Raw genomic sequence first — 3,076 nt, 5'->3', positions numbered from 1 at the left:
CTCTAGATCATGTCTACTTCTAGGCTTGAATATAAAACATAAGCATCCTAAAAAGCTTGAGGTCCTACCAAGTCCGGATGCATGCTCCACGTCCGGATAGCTACAACATAGTCTCGTAAGCTCTAGAGTCCACCTGCACCTGCACCTAAGAGTACAAAATTGTTTGGAATAAGTACTGACTTGTACTAAATAAGGGTGTATGAAAGTACACACCAAGGACATGCATGATTAAGAATAGTTCTCTCCTAACGATATGAATTATGGTAACCCAAGTCAATTGGACTTACCAAATTAGATGATGAAAGTCATGCTATAAGAGTAACATGCATTATCATTCTATTCATATTGCACCCAACACATAACATATTTCATATAGCACACAAATATATATCACATATCATCCATTGTATACCATGAGACCTTGGAATCACGGACTTAACATTGGGACTTCCCAACTGAGTACTAAACATATGGGACCTCAAACTTGGGACACTTCTTCATCATACACAAACGCATACTTCATTTTCATTGATTCATATACCTAAGATTTTGTTAACGACATTCATCAGGTTCACAGTGTAATGACCATGAACAACATTGTGTCATTACTTGAGTCTAGTTCACTTCTTGATTATCCTATAGAAAAACTTTTGGTATCATTCATTTCATTGTGTGCATTTCTTGAGGATGGCCTTATTCTTTCTTTGCAAACTTTAACTTTAACCGACATACATCATCTGAGATCCATGTAATCCAGTGTCTACCCCCACACCAAAAAGAGGTGGAATCAACGACCAAAGTGAAACTAAAACATGCTAGAGTAGATAGGGAATTGACCCTGCTAGAACCCTATGTTGGCTGTATAGTTTCAAAGACTAGGAGATATAAGGAGACCCCTACTCGCCTGAACGGACAGACTCATCTCATGAGATTTACATGAACCTCTACCTTCCAAAAAGAAGGAATTGTGACTCATAGCTAGCCTATTGGTGCTCGGTATAAAGTTCCATTACATTCATCTCACATATCATAGAAGTTGGCTTCTAGTATGAGGGAATCATTTCTCATTAGATTGTTTATAATCTCATCATTAGTATTAAGAGTGCATTAATCTCAATATTGTCATAAGAGTGTTCTTAGAGACTGGTCTCATTGTTAATCTTACACTCTAATAGGTGAGTACGGTTTTTGGTAGCATTTACTTAGGCTCATTTGAGATTGATCTCGTCTTTCATATTAGACTCTTATCATGTTGTAACCACATTCATTAACTTTAACATATTAGCTCTTCATAACTACTCACCCCTTTATGTGAATGTTCATTACGTCATATGCCAATGCACTTGGCCTTTTAGTGGGTTGCACACTCTTACTTAACCCTCCTGGGGTCACATCATTTCGTCACATATATCTTAGGTTCACTTATTTTTGAAGTACACTGGACTTATGAACCCATACGTACAAGCCATGAGGCTTAATTGGTAATTCGTCTAAGTTACTTATATTTAACCAAGATTATGTGGTACAAGACTTATGCATCTTGTAAGTATGACAAGGTCTCGATCTCAATCCCTATGGGAAGCATTCATTAAATATTTATTCAAGTAAGGCTTATGTATCAATACGAAGTTGGGCAAGGAACCCGATTTCAAATCCCTTGAGCAGCACTTAGTCTTGTATTAATTTTGATTTAAAATTTTTATATTGGGGAACCCGAGGTCGATCCCCAACACCTACACTTTTTCTTTCTTTCTTTTGTCTCCTTTTTTTTTTGAGACCAAGAGGGTAAGGGATCGGTCCCCCACAACCTCATTTTATTTTTAATTAGATTTTCTCCAAATTTTCTCACCTCTCCGAGATGTTGTGGGTTCGATCCCGACCCACCTCATTTTATTTGTTTTCATTCTTGCATGGAATGATATGAATTTTGTCCTAGGACACACAGGTTTGAATCCCATGTGCCTCATTTCTTTGAACTTATTTTCTAAGTTCTCTTACTCGGCTAAGACCCTAGTTTGATTTCCCCTAACCTCACTTTTATTGAAAAAATTTCAGTAGCATGCATATGGTGAGGTCTTGGGTTCAATCCCTAATGACCTCACACCTAAAAAAATTTTAAAAACCAAATATATCAGCCATGCTTCGCCGATACCAAATTTACATATTTATGAAAATTTTGTCATCGTTTCCAATCAATTTTTCTCAATCTTCTGAACGTTAGATTTTTATGACAATTCGCTGTACATTTTGTAAATTATTCCATGATTTTTCCAAGTTATTTCATACTAAAACACAAGGATTTAATATACCATTTTCATACTCCAATTCATACCATTTTCATGCTCCAAATCGAGACCAAGAGACATGGCCACACACACACATTGCACACGTTTATCATCACATAATTCCAAACATACATACATGAACATAATCATCACTAAAAAATGTTACATTCCTAAAATTCTACCATCAAACATACCCAGCCTCCAACAATCGATCGGAGCTAGTGATAGGGACGTGCAAAGGGGAAAATTCCTAGTTTTCGGATTAGATTTGACTGAATCTTAGGGGCCTCTTGGGAAAGGTAACAAGAGGAAGAAATATCATACCTTTTTTGTCGTTTAACACCTTCCAAACATGATCTCATGTGCTGCGAACGCCCACTAAAAAAAATTTCACTTTTCGTTTTTAGTTAGTTTTACTTTTGAGTTTTAGCGTACAAGTTCGTCAAGAGTGATGAACTTTTTTTGGTTATATTTACTGATGATGAGCGTGACAAAAAGAGTGGATAGGCGTGAGAATGAGAGTGGAGAGATGTGAGAGTAAGTTTAGGAGTAGGAGTTTTAGTGGAAGACTTCGTCAAACTAGGACTCTTTTATATTAAAAAAATCTGATTTTCCCTTACTTAAATCAGCAAATTAAATACCAATTAGTTCAACTTTATATTTCTTCCACCAAGGATCGAACACAATGGAGCTCATCTCGCGAAAAAGGGTCAATTCGGGTCAACCCTACCCGAATTTTCCAATATATTAAATAATTAATTAATTAATTAAATACTTAGGGTAATTACAAT

The sequence above is a fragment of the Solanum pennellii genome, chromosome 12, assembly GCF_001406875.1.
Source record: "Solanum pennellii chromosome 12, SPENNV200".
Classification (NCBI taxonomy): Eukaryota; Viridiplantae; Streptophyta; class Magnoliopsida; order Solanales; family Solanaceae; genus Solanum; species Solanum pennellii.
Note: the sequence above shows the minus strand (reverse complement) of the source record.